The sequence below is a fragment of the Plectropomus leopardus genome, chromosome 8, assembly GCF_008729295.1.
Source record: "Plectropomus leopardus isolate mb chromosome 8, YSFRI_Pleo_2.0, whole genome shotgun sequence".
In the NCBI taxonomy this organism is placed as follows: domain Eukaryota; kingdom Metazoa; phylum Chordata; class Actinopteri; order Perciformes; family Serranidae; genus Plectropomus; species Plectropomus leopardus.
Window position 1 is genome coordinate 4,342,817 of NC_056470.1, and position 18,015 is coordinate 4,360,831.

Consider the following 18,015-nt stretch of genomic DNA (forward strand, 5'->3'; position numbering starts at 1 on the left):
ACAAAGCTATCACAGTTAAAAGGCTAAACTACACTAAAACATTGATATCACAGATACAAGGCTAAGGCTAAGGCTAAGCCACGCTAGCCATGCCAGCTAGGCTAGTTATCACATGGCTATCACAGCCTACAGACAGATACCACAGGCTACCACAGATACAAAGCTAAGCTAAGCTAACACATGGCTATCCCACAGGAGGCTAAACTGAGTTAAGTAAGCTAGCTAGGCTGGCTATCACATGGCTATCACAGCCCAAACAGCAATAGCACCTTCAACAGACCCAGGCTCTTTTCATGCAGACTCCAGGTAGTGACTGTGCTGATGCTACCTTCCCTAGCACATGCATCACAATTGCCAATATACTACAACTCACATAAAGACTCAAGCTAAGGGAAATAAGGGTGAATTGGATCAACAAACACACTTACTTGGATGGCAGCATGGTCTCACACAAAGAGACTCAAACAGGCCACTCCCACTCCTAAATACCCTCACATTTCCTGGATTTTCTCCTGAGAGGACTGATTAGTGGATCTCTCCACCTGATCTCAAGGAGTTGTCTGTTCATTGGGTCCCCCTGCGGGTCTCCAGCTACCATTGTTCCTCCTAATCCAAATCCACTGACTGGATTTAACTGCCTCATCTGACATTTCCCTCACTGTCTTCCTCAAACTCTGTCCCCTCACCCCAAGTTCCCCCAGGAGAGAGATAGCTGCTCCAGCTACAAATCCCCTACATCCCACTTCAACTGGGTGAACCCTAGCTTTCCATCCTTTCTGCCCAGCTTCTGCCTGTAAGTCTATGTACCTCAGTTTCTTCCTTTCATAGGCTTCTTCCACTGTAGCTTCCCAAGGGACTGTAAGCTCAGTGAAATAAACGATTCATTGACTCACCGATCAGTGACACACGGCGGGTGTGTCACTGACTGGTGCCCCACCCCCCACCACCAACAGGATATCTAGACTCTCTTTTTTAAATCTTCCTGAATTCACATGTCTTCTTCTCCCCTCAATACCTGCAGCTAAGCTTCTCAGCACCTGATTATGTTGCCACATATACTGGCCCTGTGATAAACTAATTTTGCAGCTTGACAAAATATGTCTTAAAGTTGCAGTACCTGAACACAATGGGCATGATAGGTCGCCATTTACCCAGAGCTTCAAGTTCTGGGGGGTTGGCAACACGTCATATGCAGCCCCTATCAGAAATATAATGCGGCTCTCCTCCATACTCCACAGGTCCCTCCAGCTAAGCTTCCAACTCTTTACACTTTCCCAATTCAACCACTGACCCTGCTTAGCCTGAGCCACTGCCTTAGCACCCCTTAAAGCCTCCTCCTGCCTACATACCTGTTCCACTTCCAGTTTTCTTCTATCCTTGGAGCCTACTGTATTCCACAGCGGTTTGCCTGGCCCAAGCCCCAAGCCTCCCCAGCCAAACTGAACATTACCTACTATCTCTGCATGCCTCTGCAGCCTCTGTGCCCTGAGCTGCCACTCTTGGGTTCCATTTTCTCCCCTTGGAAGGATTTGAAACCTAACTATTACATCCTTACTCCCGGCTAACAACAACTCTGCCCTAACCTTGGCGCACTTAAACTCCTCTGTTAAGCTCGATACTGGCAGCTGAAGTTTCCCTTTCCCATACAATGCCACACTACTTAGACACCTGGGAGTGCCTAACCACTTCCTAATATATGAGCTAACCACCCTTTCCATTCTCTCCACAACAGATACTAGGACTTCATAGATTGACAGTGGCCACATTAACCTAGGAAATAACCCAAACTGCAAACACCACAACTTTAACTTTCCTGGGAGCCCTGACTCATCTATTCTATCCAGTCCTTCAGCAACATCTTTTTTAAACAACCTGCTCAACATCATTCAAATCCACATTGTACCACCTACCTAGGCTCTTCACTGACTTTTCCCTAATTGGTGGAATTTCCTCATCATCTATGATAAATTTTCTATCATTTAATTTCCCTCTACATAATGAGGTACTTCTAGACTTACTTGGCTTGATTTTCATGCTTTCCCACTTGAGGTCTTTGGTGAGGTCCTGAGATCTTCTCTAATATCCTCTTTGTACATGGCACCATTCTAGTAACTAGCGTCATGTCATCCATGTAAGCCCTAATTGGTGGAACATCCCATGGGACACATCACATTTTGACATCTCTCTCTACAACCTACTTGGATGCCCTGATTATATCTTCCATTGCCATTGTAAATGCCAATGGCGAAATTGAACATCCTACCGTAATACCTATCTCTAGCCTCTGCCAGTCTGTTGTGAAATCTGCCATACTTATACATAATCTAATGTCCTGAAAATATGCTTTCACTAAGTTGACAACTATTCCTGGCACCCTAAATACTCAAAAGCACTCCAAATAAGGCTATGTGGCACTGAACCAAATGCATTAGCCAAACCCAAAAATACTACATGCAGGTCTCTTTTCTCTCTCTTGGCTGCCTGAATCTGGTGCCAGATCATGCTAGTATGCTCAAAGCACCCTGAAAAACCTGGTATCCCCGCCTTTTGCACCATCAAGTCTATCAACCCATTCCTTTCTAGGGGGATAATTTGTTTCTCCCAAACTATTTTAAGATGTTTCCACAAAAACTTAAGGATGTCAGGTGCACTTTTAGCAACCCGGCAGGGGACTCCATCAGACCCTGGGGCAGAAGAAGCCTTTGCACACCTAACCACTTCCTGAACTTCTTTCCACCTAGGTGACCTAACATCCAACTCCTGACTTATCTCTCCTAATGGAGGCATATCAGGTGGAAGACCCCCACTCCTATTCTCCTCTAAGTCTGAATAAGTCTTTCTCAAATATTCTTCAACCTCTAGCCTTGTTGCGCTAAGTTGCCCCCCTTTTTCCCGATTAAACAAACCTTTCACAAATTTAAAGGGGTCCCTAAAAAAAGCTGTCCTTGCACAGTTTTTTATCTCCTCTTTTTCCTGAGATGCTCTGCCTTCTAAGTGTTGCTATCCTGTCTCTCAATTCCTCTTGCAAAACACTGATTCCCTCCCTCTCTTCATCTGTAGCCTTTTCCCACTGTTTTCTTAACTTAACTTAACTTTCTCTTTGCCTTCTAGACTTGCCTACCTGTACTCTATTTCCCCTCTTTCTGTCATGCACCCCAATCTCTCTGCGCCATATGAGTAAATCACCTCTCCCATATTTTCTAACCTCTCGACCACATTTCCTCTAAGCGCACTTAAGATTACCAACAAGTCACTGTTAACCGTTTCCCACTCTTTACTATCATTTGCCCTTGGCCTTCTAACTCTAGCCTTCTGCTCCATGGTTCTCTCTTTGGCTGGCCTGCTGACCTCAGTGTCAACTGCATCCCCTCTCACTACCTCCTCCTCCTCAGGCGCAGTGTTACTGATAACCTGCGAACTGTGGTTTTCTATTTGCTGCTGGACATCACCCGACTGACTCATTAAGTGAATCAGATTCTTAGAAGCAAATCAGCTGGCCATCAAGCTGATGAGGGCTTTTATGATATCAGCTGATATCAACAGTGGCAGCGCTTGACTCCGTGGCCTGCCTGAACTAATGCTATGCTCAATTTTGCCTCAGAGGGCTTTACAGCATATGACATCCCTCTGCTCTTAGAAGCTCACATTGTTTAAGGAAAAACTCCCCTAAAAGAAACCTGTAATGGGAGGAAAAAAATGCCAGACACTTCAGGAAGAAAGACTGAGGGAGGATCCCTCTTCCAGGATGGACAGACGTTCAATAGATGTCGTAAATAACAATTAAAACAGTAATGACAAAAAGGAAAGAGAAAGTGAGAGAGAGAAAAAGAGAGGGAGAGAGGGGGAGAGATACACAGCAAAAATGGTAACAATAGCATATCGTTAATAATAGTGACAGACGTAAAATTACTACATGCACTTTATGATAGCATGTGATGTTATATTCAAATATCGTATGTGTTGATAAGTGTCCCATGCATATATCAATAGTGGAGGCATGACGCATAATAATGGCAGTAGAAGGTCGCGTCAAGCAGGACCACGGCATCTGCACAACCAAGGCCCGCAACACAGATGCAGGTTCAGACAGGACCACAGCAACAGCACAACCAAGACCACATTCAAGGCGAGCTGGAGGTACAGCATCAATGCAGCCACAGCACAATCCAGGCGCAGCCAAGATCCAGGAAAACTATGAAACAAGGGAGCTCCAGAAAGGCAAGCGGGTTAGTGTAATGCAGTAAAAAGATGAGCGATTGCAGATGGAGGGAGCAAGAGAAGGAAAAAGGAGCTCAGTGTATCATAGAAAAGTCCCGTCAGACTAAACCTTTGTCAGCCTAACGAGGGGCTGGTCCAGGCAACCTTAGCCAGCCCTAATTATAGGCTTTATCAAAGAGGAAGGTCTTAAGTCTACCCTTTAAATTGGAGACAGTGTCTGCCTCCCTGACCGAAACTGGAAGATGGTTCCATAAAAGAGGAGCATGGTAACTGAAGGCTCTGGCTCTCATCCTAAATTTGGAGACTTTGGGAATCACAAGTAACCCTGCATTTTCAGAGCACAGTGCTCTTGAGGGTTGGTAGGGAACTATGAGCTGTGACAGATAGAACGGAGCCTGTCCATTCAGAGCTTTGTAGGTAAGGAGGAGGATTTTAAATTCAATTCTGGATTTTACAGGGAGCTAGTACAAAGAAGCTAAAACAGGAGAAATATGATCCCTTTTCTTAGTTCCCATTAGAACACATGCAGCAGCGTTCTGCACCAGCAGGAGAGACTTCAGAAACTTATTGGGGCAACCGGATAATAGGGAGTTACAGTAATCCAGCCTAGAAGTAACAAATGCATGCACTAATTTTTCAGCGTCTGTTTGAGACAGGATATGTCTAGGTTTCTGAGGTGTTGGGGGCCAAGAACAATAACTTCAGTTTTGTTGGAATTTAACATCAGGAAATTGCAGCTCATTCAGGCTTTTATGTCCTGAAGGCATGCTTGAAGGCATGCTTGAAGTCTAAATAACAGTGATCAGTTTCATGTGGCTTCATAGATAGATACAGTTGCATATAATCATAACAATAGAAATTTACAGAGTGACTTCTAATGATGTTGCCTAGGGGAAGCATATATGAAGTGGAAAGGATTAGTCCAAGTACAGAACCTTGTGGTTCTCCAACACAGACCTTAGTATGCATGGAGGATTGATCATTTATATGAACAAACTGGGAACTATCTGATGCATATGATTTAAACCAGCTTAGTGACGTTCCTTTAAGGCCAATTCAGTGTTCCAGTCTGTGCAGTAAGATTTGATGGTGTCAAATGCAAGCACTAAATGGTGCGAGGACCCTCTCTACCCATCATGTGGGGTACAATTTTGATGTCCCACCATAAAAGAGGAAATTGTTGTAACTTTGGTGTACATTTTCTAATCTGCCTGAAACTTCATAGGTTTGATAAGAGTCTCTGAACACAGTCCTTAACACATCTCTATGACAATATTCACTTGTCATAACAGCGCCACCTACTGACAACAGGAAGTAAGCTTTGAGGGTCAGTTATCATTGGATTAATATGATATTTACATGGTTTGGTCTACAAATGTTGTAAACAAAGATGACATGGAATTTGTCTCCCCTCCGCTGTCACCTAGTGGCCGCTTGAAGTACTACACCATGTGAAATAGCTCACTCCAGGGTCCAAACTCTCTGCTTACATTATCCGACTTTCACAGAAATAAACAACCGCTTCAGTTGGAGTCACACCAGCACCCCGACATAGGTGCTGGTGTGAGGGCCCTTTTATCACTGCTTGCAGCATAATTTTATCATTAAAGAAACTCATAAAGGCATTAATACTGAGGGCTAAAGGAATACAAGGCTCTATAGAGCTGTGACTCTGAGTCAGCCGTGCTACAGTGTTGAAAAGAAACCTGGGATTGTTTTTATTTTCCTCAGTTGACGATGAGTAATGGTTTGCTCTGGCATGGTGGATGGCCTCTCTGTACGTTTTAAGACTGTCCTGCCAGACTAAACAGGACTCTTCCAGGTTGGTTGAACGCCAATTTCTCTCAAATTTTCAAAATATTTGTTTTAATTTGCAGGTCCAGGGGTTAAACCATGGAGCTAACTTTCTTTGTTTATTATTTTCTTCTTAAGAGGTGCAACGGAGTAAAGAGCTGATCAAAGTGAGCCAGTAGCACTATCAACAAGACAATCAATTTGAGAGTGACTTAAATTAGTAAAAGCAATGAGGGGCTTCATGCTGTTTTTAATGAGATTACTTCTTTAAACAAAGGACACAAATGAGGACTGAAGAGAAGATCATGGCTGCATGTGTGCTGACTCAGCAGAGATCACATCCAATAAAAAAAGTTGATCTACAGGAGAATAAATATTTGAATGCAAAACAGAAGGCCTGGGAGTGTTGCTGCAATATATGCCATTACATTTTGAATTGGTACTTGGGGCCTACATATTACTTGGGGTATGAACGTATGATTCGTTTTCAGAGGGGATTGAACTGCATGAAAAACAAGAAAAAAAACGTCTCATTTACTTGTTTACTTATTTTAAACTATTAAATGAGAACTGAATTTTAGAGCCATTTTTTAATTATCCCGTGTTTGGTCAGAAACCACAACTAAGAAAGCGAATTTCAAAATAATGGTCAAATTTTGTTTATGTCCATTTTTTTGTGATTTCATGGAAAATAATGAAAAATGAAAATGGGACGGTCACATGGGTAGGTTCCTTACATGAATATCAATCATCTCTGGTGTTTTGACAGAGATCCGTCGAGGCGTTATGATTTGATGAATTATTACAATTTTATGACCATGATATAAGCGCATCTAGGGCTGCGGAGCGCGGAGAGATTCGCATATTAATTCATGAGATGTAACCCCCCCCCGAGCCCAAATGATAATGATATTAATTATGGAGACCCCCCCCCCACACACACACACAAATGCGTAGTCACAATTGTTTGATGTAATTTTGTGTGAGATGGAATGAGTTTAAATGCACGTTTGTAATGCTTTTAGATTTATGTATTGAACTGTAGTTACTGGTTTAGGCCACCAGAGGAGTATCTCCTGAAGTGAGTGCTACGGCAGCATTATGGTCATTATTCCCATTATTCACTGTAAAGGTTTCTATCAAAGTACATTGTAAAACTATGTTACTAAAGGTTCTATATGATATATTATAATATATTATATATTAGATATATTATTAGATAGGGACCGGACAAAGTGTAGCTCACTGGACCCCTTCTGATGAATACAAAAAAATGGTTCAAAGTTTCCCTCGCCCGGACGCGAGTCACTGGGGTCCCCCCCTGGAGCCAGGCCTGGCGGTGGGGCTCAATGGCGAGCCCGAAGAGGCGACGTGGGACCTCCTTCCCGTGAGCTCACCACCCATTGGAAGGGCCAAAGGGTGCTGTGTGAGTTGGGCGGCAGCCGAAGGCGGGGACCTTGGCAGTCTGATCCTTGGCTGCAGAAGCTAGCTCTAGGGACATGGAATGTCACCTCTCTGGTGGAGAAGGAGCCTGAGCTGGTGCACGAGGTTGAGAAGTTCCATCTAGATATAGTCAGCCTCACCTTGACACATGGCTTGGGCTCCGGAACCAGTCTTCTCAAGAGGGGTTGGACTCTCTTCCAATCTGGAGTTGCCACTGGTGAGAGGCGCCGGGCAGGGGTGGCAATACTTACCGGCTTGGTGACTGTATGTTGGAGTTTACCCCGGTGAACGAGAGGGTAGCCTCCCTCTGCCTTCAGGTGGGGGAACAGATCTATGGTCCAAATGGCAGTTCAGAGAATCCACCCTTTTTGGAGTCCTTAGAGGGGGTGCTGGAGAGTGCTCCTTCTGAGGACTCCCTCTTTCTGCAGGGGGACTTCAATGCTTATGTTGGCAACGACAGTGAGATCTGGAGGGGCGTGTCCATATGCACACTTGACACCCAAGGCCGCAGTTTGATGATCGACTTTGTAGTTGTATCGTTGGACTTGCGGCCGCATGTCTTGACACTTGGGTGAAGAGAGGGGCGATCACCTGGTGGTGAATTGTCTCTGATGGTAGGGGAGGACGCCGGTCAGACCTGGCAGACCCAAACACATTGTAAGGGTCTGCTGGGAATGTCTAGCAGAGTCTCCCGTTAGAAGGAGCTTCAACTCCCACCTCCGGGAGAGCTTCGACCATTGAGTCCATGTTCCTTGCCTCCATTGCTAAGGCGGCCAACCGGTGCTGTGGCCATAAGGTGTTCGGTGCCTGTCGGGGCGGCAACACCCGCACCCGTTGGTGGACACCAGCATTGAGGGATGCCATCAAGCTGAAGGAGTCCTATCGGGCCTTCTTGGCATGTGGGACTCATGGAGGCAGCAGACAGGTACGGGCAGGCCAAGCAGAGTGCAGCTATGCTGGTCGCTGAGACAAAAACCCGGGCGTGGGAGGAGTTTGGTGAGGTCATGGAGAACGACTTCCAGACAGCTTCGAAGAGTTCTGGACCACCATCCAGCGTCTCAGGAGGGGGAAGTGGTGCTCTGTCAACACTGTATGGTGGGGACAGGGCGCTGCTGACCTCGACTCGAGACATTGTGGATCGGTAGAAGGAAAACTGCAAAGACCTCCTCAATCCCACCGACACGCCTTTCGGGCAAGATGCAGGGCCTGGGGTCTCTGGGGTGGGCTCTTCCATCTCTGGGGATGAGTTTGCCGAGGTGGTCAAAAAGCTTTTCCATGGCAGGGCCCCGGGAGTGGATGAGGTCCACCCAGAGTTCCTTAAGGCCCTGGATGTTGTGGGGCTGTCATGATTGACACGACTCTGCAACATTGCGTCGGGGCAGTGCCTCTGGACTGGCAGACTGGGGTGGTGGTTCCTCTTTTTAAGAAGGGGGACCGGAGGGTGTGTTCCAACTATAGTGGGATCACACTCCTCAGCCTCCCTGGTGAGGTCTATTCAGGGATACTAATGAGTAGGGTCCGCCGGACAGTTGAACTCCGGATGTGAAGGAAAGAAAATGTTACTGTTACTGTGTAGATAAATAAGACCAAGTTTTTTGTGTTCTGATGACCTGAAAAATAATGTTAATCTGAAGGTCTTTAAATAGAAAGCAGTTACCCTCTGACTATCAATATGTTACTACTCACAGAAGTGACAGGGTATAGTCAGTATATGTCAACAGTCATGGTAAAGCCAATAGAAGAGCTGGTAATCTTACAGAAAAACTAACCATGTATTCAAACAGGTAACGTGGGAGAGCTTTAAAATGTGACATTTTAACTCATGAATTGCTGGAGGGATCAGGAAGTTGGACACTTTAGAGCTCCCAGAGCCATGAAAATCAAAGACAGCTATGTGGTACGCTGAAAAATGGGCCATTTAAATCTCTCTTATTTTTCACTGACTTCAAGCTCACCCAAAAAGTGATGAGAAAAGAATATTCCCTCAAGGAATTTTCATAGTTTAATCAAACAAAATCTTTTTTTCAGAACACAGAAAAAAACATTGTTATGTTACATTGTTAAAAAAGAACTCAACATTAAAAATTTCAGTTTGATTAAATTATGAAAATTCCTGTAGAAATTCATTGTGTTGCATTCAATTACGAGTGTAAGTTAAATCGATGATAGAAATGGGTGGTAAAATAGACCTTGGAGTAGCCTAAAGGGGAAACGGGTATCAGTGCAGTGTGTGAAATCCTGAAGGTCAATTTTCTTTATGGTTGTGAGGTAACCATGTTTGATTGTTGGAAATAATGAATTATGGCAATAAATTCAGATCAAGGTATTTCAAGACATAAACACCCTTCCGGCCAATAGTGTAACAATCACTTATTGGCAGCTGAAAACTACATGTAAGCTAACTTTCTAGTGCCTATCCATTATTACACACCATAAACTGTATATCTGGGATAAAATGAGTCAGTCAAGCTTAACTGAAATGATAAGGTCATGTACTTTTAATTTCAATAGGTATGATATTAACCTGTCTTGTGTTGTTTTTTAATAAACGTGCATTTAAACTCGGCCCTTCTCACACAAAATTACATCAAACAATTGTGACTACGCATTTGTGGGGGGGTCTCAAAAATTAATGTAATAATTATTTGGGCTGGGGGGGGGGGTGCACTCTAAACATCCCCCACATCAAGCTTGTTACTGTCTTGACTTACCAGAGTCACTACTTCCTGGTTCCATGATAGGATGATATTCTGTGTTGCAACTGAGGAGCAGAGACACCTGTTGAAGCTTCAGTCAGGAAACGTTTATTACGAGCACTCAGGTCGACACAGGAACGAGGGAAACATGCAAGTGACCGTTCGACAACGAACAGAGAAAACACAGTGGTATTTATGTATTTGTTATGACGTAGATGGTTAGGATCAAATTCTAACATGTCAGGAACTAAGGTTCTTCTAAGAAGTGAGGAATGTGTTTGTGTTGCTAAATCTGCTGGCACTGGTCCATCTCAGGTATCTATGGTCAACTTACAGGCATTAAGGCTTCACTATATATGGGTAGTTCTTTACTTGAGGTAGACATAGAGTATAATGTATGCATAATCCTAAAATACATACTAACAGTTCCCCCTTTTTCTTTTTATCTTTTTTTTTCCTTTTTCCTTTTATGTATCTTGATACTCACTACACTACAATAACTAGCAAATTAAAACATCATGCATAATAACAGAGACTCCAAATAGGATGTCACTACTGTCAACCATCACTTAGAATCTTTAGGTTTGTCCCATCCTCCCTTAAGGCGCGGTTTGGATTCCTCTCCCTCCACTAAGTTCCGAGGAACAGAGACCCAGTTTAATTTGAAAAAACCCAGACCTCCCTCTTTCACCTATACCTTCCCAAACTAAAGATGAGGGAATGGAAATCGTTCCTTCAGATTCTTCGTATATGGAGCGGCAGCCTCCTAAGATTGTCAAAACATAAGATTAGCGGTAATCAGACATCATCATGTATTATATGTATGTATTTGATGAATGTTGCTCAGTCCACATCATCAACAGAATTGTCAGAATTGTCAGAAGACAGAGATGTGGACTCAGAACGATCCGGCTCAGGTGGGGGGTATATGTTTATGTTTCTAACCGGATTTTGTATCATGGTCATGTATGTGAGAGAAGAAACAGATTTCAAAATCAGTGCACAGAGAATAGGAAAACAGCAACATACTACTACACCAACTATGAAAACAATACAGAATATGGGAGCCCTGATACTCAAAAGCCATGCAACTGTAGGGTTTCCATTAAAGAATTTAGTAACTGCATCCCATATCTGTGAATTGCTATGACCTGCTGTAGCTCATTTGTCACTATTTCTCCTGATAATTCCTTCCTGTATCTCCTGTAAATTTCTAATTGCAACAGTCAGATTACCTAGACCTTCTGACTCTGAGGGAATATATGTACAACATCCCTCACCTACAATTGCACATACTCCACCTTGAGAGGCAGTCACAGCATCTAAAGCAATCATGTTGTCAATAGCATATCTCCGAAGTAAAGATAATTCACTACCAATAGCATGGAAACCCATAAAGGTAGTATTAGCGACTAAAGCTACATCACGTCTTGTCAACGCTATAAGATTATGATTAGCATAACTGAGAATGGGTGTAAAGCTGATAATCACTTGGCAGCGCGAGTAGCCATAATCCACTGGATCAGTATTTTTGAGATGTATGTATCCCATTACTTCAGACAGTTCTCTCTTTTGTCGTGAGGCGTTTTCATGACTTGGCAAAAATTTAACAGGTTCAACTATGTAGGTAATGTCATTTAGAAAACATAACCCACAACGTCCCTTAAATAGTGGAGGTAAGTAATTCCAGACATTCATTCCACAACACCAATGAAAAACTGGCATTATAGCAGTACCTAATTTTGCTAATTGGGAGTAATTTCCTAAAGAATCAACAGTGTGACAGCATTGAGTTGGCTCCAGGAATCCTAAATTTTGACCTTTTTGTATTTCTAGTGGCAAACCATTTAAACAAACATCAAAAACAGCTGAGGAATTAAGTGCAGCTGAAGACAAAATGTTATCAGTAGCTAGATCGGCTGGTAAAATATGTTTCTTATAAAAACTTGGCCAACCCATTAAAGATTAATAGTGTTCTGGAACATTGAGTAGCAAAAATTCTAATAATAGTAATATTAGAATAAATTACATATTGAATCATTTTATGCAAAACAGCACCTATTTTAGATACCATGGCCTTAGTTTTCCCAATGTAAATATTGTTAGACCGAATTACAGGTCTACTGAAGAATGTAGACTCATCAGGTGCTATTAAATCAGGATGAGTTTGAATCACATACTGATAGGCCATTACACACAATGAAGGTAATCCTTTTGGACCTTCAAGAGGTATAGCTACCATTGGAAATAATTCCTGAGTTGACTGTGGGAGTAATGAGCAGGCATAACAAGATTTTTTGGTCAGTCTACGTACCTTTGTCATAAGTGAATTATATCATAAATTAGAAATAAAAGGATGATTAGCGTCTAAAGATAAATCAAATTCTTTTTAAACCGAATTATTATCATTTTCTTTTATTGTCAATTTTGGATCATATCCATCTGGTAATTGAGAAGGCCATTTAATTGTCTGGGGAGGCTCTTCCCGTTCTGTTTGCTTCCCCACAGTTTCAGTTTTAGGATTAAACTCAACAGTCGTTGGGATCCAGTATGGGGAACAAACCCCTTGCCAATTTGGTGGGATGAAGGTGTATACTTTGTTGCCACAAAGCCAAATAACATGCTCTAAGGCAGAGAAAGGTTAGTTAGAAAGGATATCCAAATCATACGAGCAATACGAGCCATGAGTATAACCTATGTTATGCTGTATAATTCCTGTTATAGCACGCACACATACTACAGGTGGCTTCTCTTGGGCAGCTTTAAGTATAACCGGCTGAAAATCCTGATAAGCATCTGAATCTAAGTGCACAAAAAATTTAGCTCAGGCTCAGGTTCCTCCACATGGAGTTACAAAAATCGACAGACGGTCTTTCAGATAAAGCGCTTAGTACTATAATTTGAGTTGTTAAAATTTCATCTTCCGTAGATTAATAATTTACTTTCACATTTACAGATTGAGGTTCTATCTCAACATAAGTAACGTTGTAAATATAATAGGATTTAGTCACGTTAGGGGTTAATGGGTAATACAAACACTGCATCTCGAGATTGGTCACAGGAACATGTTCTAGCATACCAACCTTTAAAAAGAGACCAGATATCTTCCTTAAACTTCATACCATGCAATTAGTTTGGCTGTTTGATTGTTGTTTGTATGTAAGTGTTAGCATTCCATTACTTTGAACATGGTTGTTGCCAGAACTATTACCCGTGTGACTGTTATCGTCAGAAGTTATAAGTATGCATCCAGTTATCATACAACAGATGATAATACTAAAGGTGATTATGGGATTAATGAGGTAAGAGTGTGCCAAAGAATATTTGTTTTCCTTTCCCTTTTTAGCTTTCTTAATTGCTATCTTTATCTCATGAGTACTAGTGATTAGGCTGCAGGGATCAGTGTTGTCAGTGGTAACAGTGCAGCTGGCATGTATCCATTGTGGTTGACCCTTAACCTTCACTGCAGTTCTAGTTATCAACGGAACTTGCATTGGAGGACTATAATGTGGTTCTCCACCAGTAGGTTTCAGGCTATGAACCAAAACGTAGTCTCCTGGTTGGAAGGCATGTGTGGACTTCTCAGCTGGCTTGAAGAAAATCTATCACCTGCTGAGAATATTTTGAAATAAAACAAAACAGATGTTGAACATAATTTTGTTGCGCTTCTTGAAGATGTGTCAAATTCGAAACCAATTTCTTGTCCATTTGGACACCCAGAGGAAAAGGGCGGGCCATTAAAACCTCATGCAGTGACAACCCAATAGTTGTATTAGGCATTGCCCTAATTGACATTAATGTTAAAGGCAATGCTTCTATTCAGTTCATTTGTCTAGATTGATGGATTTTTAGTAATTTATCTGTTATTGTTCTGTTTGTTCATTCTACTTGTCCAGCACTCTGAGGGTGATAAGGAATATGAAAATCCATTTGATTCCTAGAATCACATGTTCCATTAAACATTTAACTACACTTTGTGCATTTTCTTTTCTGGTAGGAAAGGCGTCAGGCCATGTTGAAAACCTATCACCAATAACCAAAAGATAAGAAAAACCTCTACATTTTGGCATATGTGTAAAGTCAATCTGTAACAATTGGCTTGATATGGAGGAACATTCAATAGCCCAACATGATTTGCGTGCAATGCCCATAACTCTGAAGGGACCGAAGCTAATATAGAAGGAGGTTTTATCATCACATCCTTAGCTTCTATGCAAATTTGAAGTTTTCAAAAATTTGTCAAAGTTTTGATAAAAAAAATGTGTTGGCTCGAATCCATATGACCAATGACAATATTATGACAATATAATTTTTGTTTTGATCCTCATTATCTGGGACTTTCTCAAGGTATTCAAGGCAAGATTTCAACAAATGGTTAACATCCATGAAATCTGTCAGTCAGTCAGTCATTTTCTGTAACCGCTTGTCCTCGTAAGGGTCACGGAGGGGGGCTGGAGCCAATCCCAGCTGTCATCAGGCAGAAGGCGGGGTATACCCTGGATAGGTCGCCAGACTATCGCAGGGCCAACATATAGACAGACAACCATACACGCTCACAGTCACACCTAAGGGCAATTTAGAGTCACCAATCAACCTGAGCTGCATGTCTTTGGACTGTGGGAGGAAGCTGGAGACCCCGAAGAGAACCCATGCAGACACGGGGAGAACATGCAGACTCCGCACAGAACCCCAAAGGACCAAACCCCGTTCCACCCGGGTTTCGAACCAGGGACCCTCTTGCTGTGAGGCAACAGTGCTAACCATGATGCCACCGTGCTAACTTTTCCATGTGGCCACACAAATAAACATTGCAGGATTTCTCGTTTTTTCTCATAATCAATTTTATGATCTGAAAAGGGTGGATCTACAGGTTTCATATTCAAAATTTTAGCAGCGACAGCCGCTTAAGATGCCAATCTTAATTCCCTCCACGGTAAATAAACTAGACACAAAATCAGTGTCAAGTAAAATAGACGCAGACTTATAGGACAATTTCGTATTGTAAGTGATATGAACTTCAATGCCTTCAAGTGAACATCAAATGGTTGCATTGAGCTTACTCAATAAATCACGTCCTAATAAAGACATAGGAACAGTGGAACTCACTACAAATGGATGTTGAAATTTTATTTTATCTAAGTCAACCTGTAATGGAATAGACAATGGTTCAGTTTGTGGGACACCATTGATACCGACAGACTGGATGGATTGTTTACTTTCAAATCTTTTTCTCTTAAACATGAAATTGTTGCACCAGTATCTACTAAAAATGGGATCTTTTTCCCTGATACTTGCAGATTTAGTTGTATTTCTGAAGGTTTATTAGAAATATGAAAATGTGGAGCAGTGACTATAACTTTACAATAACCATCCAGGTCCCACTGTCGGTTGTCCTATTTTTCCCATATTGAGTTTATTGGTCTATTCTCAGAAGGAAACTGTTGTCAGTTTGACTCAGTTACTGTCTGTCGCTGTCCATAGGGAAAGGCATTTCTTTGTGGAGTTATCCTATTCCCAGGTTGAGGGGAGCCGTAAATGTAAGATTGCATTGCTTCTCTGTTCACTGTTTGGAATTCCTCCTGCTTTCTAAGATTACAGTCTCTAGCCCAATGGCTGGGTCTGAGACAATGACGGCATGCGTCTGTCTCGCCTCGCAGTCTGTTACCCCTCCTTCCACGAATAAGGCCTCTTCCTCTATTGGGAAATTGGTAAGGAATTTGTCCATATGCAGGGGGTCCTCTCATGCCCAAGACATTATGTCTCATCTTTATACCCCTGCCTCTGGCTGGGATTTGCTGGAAGGCTACAAATTGCTCTTCAGTCACTTGGAGCGCTTGCTTTTTTGGATCACTTTGTGTGAAAAGTCCTACAGCATCCAACTCTCTTATTTTTTTCAATAAGGCATTAGGGCTCAAGCTTCAACCTTCAACCTTCCTTCCTAGAAACTCACTGGTTTTTATCTGACGCGTGCTTATAGGACAGGGGCCGCCCTGCGGTCTACCTTCCTTCCCATAACACCATTTCCTTTATTTTAATGCGTGCTTACAGGACAGAGGCCGCCCTGCGGTCTACCTTCCTTCCTGTAACACTGTTTTAGCGTGTGCCTTTCTAACACTGCTTTTCGGGGCGTCCCACTTTCCACATAATATAAATTCACGAGTATTAAAAGTTCAAGTAGGCTTACTTATTTAATGGTTAGCAACTTTGGTTTTTGGGGTTCTTTTTTTGAAAGTTTTTCCTTGGGTGATGTGAGGGTCTAAGGGCAGAGGGATGTCGTACGCTGTAAAGCCCTCTGAGGCAAACCATGTTTTGTGATAATGGGCTCTATATATCAAATTGACTTGACTTGACTTGACTTTAGTACACCAGCAGCATTGTAGCAACTCCACAATTGTTGTGCTTTCTTTCAGTTTAGCCTCTTGCCTGTTTATGGCTATTTGATATTGGAATGATGCCATGTGTTGCCAAGTTGCAGTCAGCATGTGTAAGAGGCACTTTGCTAAGACTTTGCACTTTGTTGTATGTTGCTTCATCTCAGAGTCAAATGATGTGGAACTGACACCTTAATGCACTGAATAAATACATAATTGCTTCTTTTTGCCATTTGAGGGGTATTTTTTCTTGTCAAGTTACAGTAATCATGAATATCATCAGCCAAGTACTGTGATAGTATTGTATTAAGAGTTACCCTGTGATTCCCATCCCTAATGAAAACTGAATTATACAGTCTGAATCGGGTGTTTTATGCTGAGAAACACATGCACAAAGTACAAATTTAGTGTACACTGGTACTTTATTGCTATACTTGAGGACCTTTTGGACCTCTTTGGCCAGCTTTAAAAAAAAAGATCTACTCGGACTATGATGATCTGATGAGATTTTGGTGGTCAAAGGTCAAGGTCACTGTGACCTCACAAAGTGTGTTTTTGGCCATAACTTCAGAACTCACACATATTATTACAAAATGTTCACATAAATGTCTAATAGAAGAAACAATGAACTGAAATTGCATATCCAAAAAGTGAAAGGTCAGCCTCACTGTGACATCATGATGTTCTGCAAAACCTTTTTTTTATAGCAGTTATTCAATGTCATGTCTCAGGGACAGAAGGAGAGACATTTGGTCATATACTGAATTGGTGACACTAGTTGTGGTGCCCATCTTGAAACTGTGCTGATAAGATCTTCTGTACTGCTGGGTAGACAATGTGTCGAAGATCCACACTTAATAAGTTGTAGCCTCCTTGCAGCAACATTTGTAATTGAAGCATTGTTTTCTGTCATGGTGACATATGAGTCTGGACAGACATAGATGTAAACTATTACTGTAACTTGACAGGTTCACAGAGGCACACAACCATGATTTGATTATTCTAGTTAAATACTGGAATTAATTATTTTTTGCCCTTATCAATTATCACTTTTAAAGTTAACAGTGGGGAACAGTAATTGTCTATCATTGTGTTTTATAAAGCGAAAAAAAGAAAAACATTTATTAAATACTACAGCTTCCTTGCGTCCTTGCTTTGTTCTTTGTTGTCTTTTGTAATCCCAGACAGTGTCCTCAGCTCCACATGCTCTTATATGTGTGAGACTTTGTGGACAGCAGAACAGACAGCATCTAAGGGAGTCCCAGTACATGTCACTTTGATGTGATGACCTTTAGGTGATGCAGATGTCAGACAAAATAAATTACTCTTTGGGGAAAATGTTGAGATTAAAAAGGTCAGTCATAGTATTTTAGGATCTGGCCAATACTACTTGGCTGTTATATGATATAGAGCTGACTGTTTTTTCCCTTTCTTTCTCTTGTATGGTATACCATGCATTTTGTTTCTAATTTTGCTGGTCTTGCTTATTTTTT

General features: G+C 42.0%; 1 protein-coding gene across 1 annotated transcript in view; it reads left to right on the forward strand.

The window, feature by feature from the left end:
- The window catches only part of LOC121946708 (ephrin type-B receptor 2-like), a 100,571-nt gene that overhangs the window by 59,195 nt on the left and 23,361 nt on the right, over positions 1-18,015 (forward strand). The window lies entirely within an intron of this gene.